The sequence below is a fragment of the Penaeus monodon genome, chromosome 34 (assembly GCF_015228065.2).
Source record: "Penaeus monodon isolate SGIC_2016 chromosome 34, NSTDA_Pmon_1, whole genome shotgun sequence".
NCBI classification, from domain to species: domain Eukaryota; kingdom Metazoa; phylum Arthropoda; class Malacostraca; order Decapoda; family Penaeidae; genus Penaeus; species Penaeus monodon.
The window spans coordinates 2,877,039-2,877,383 of NC_051419.1; positions in this window are offsets into that span (position 1 = coordinate 2,877,039).

Sequence of the window (345 nt, forward strand, 5' to 3'; positions counted from 1 at the left end):
CTTCTACAAAAAAGACATCAACTAAAGCAACATTGCAGCACATTAAAAAAAGCGATTTTTAAAACCCAAGTGGGTTTAAAGGAACCCCCCACACGAAATTTCCGGATAACAACGAAGGGAAGCAAAAAACCAATAAATCACGGGGGGAAAGGGGGAGATGACTAAAAAAAGCGAGGATAAGGGGGAAAATTTTTTGGGAGTTAAGGGGGGGGTTTAGGCCTTTAGGTATTTTTGATGAAGAAAATTGAGGGACAGATATGTCGGACGTGAAAATCATTACCCGGGGACCATCCTGGAGACGTGGGGATAAGACGGACTCAATTTCTCTATCTACAACGGGTGCAT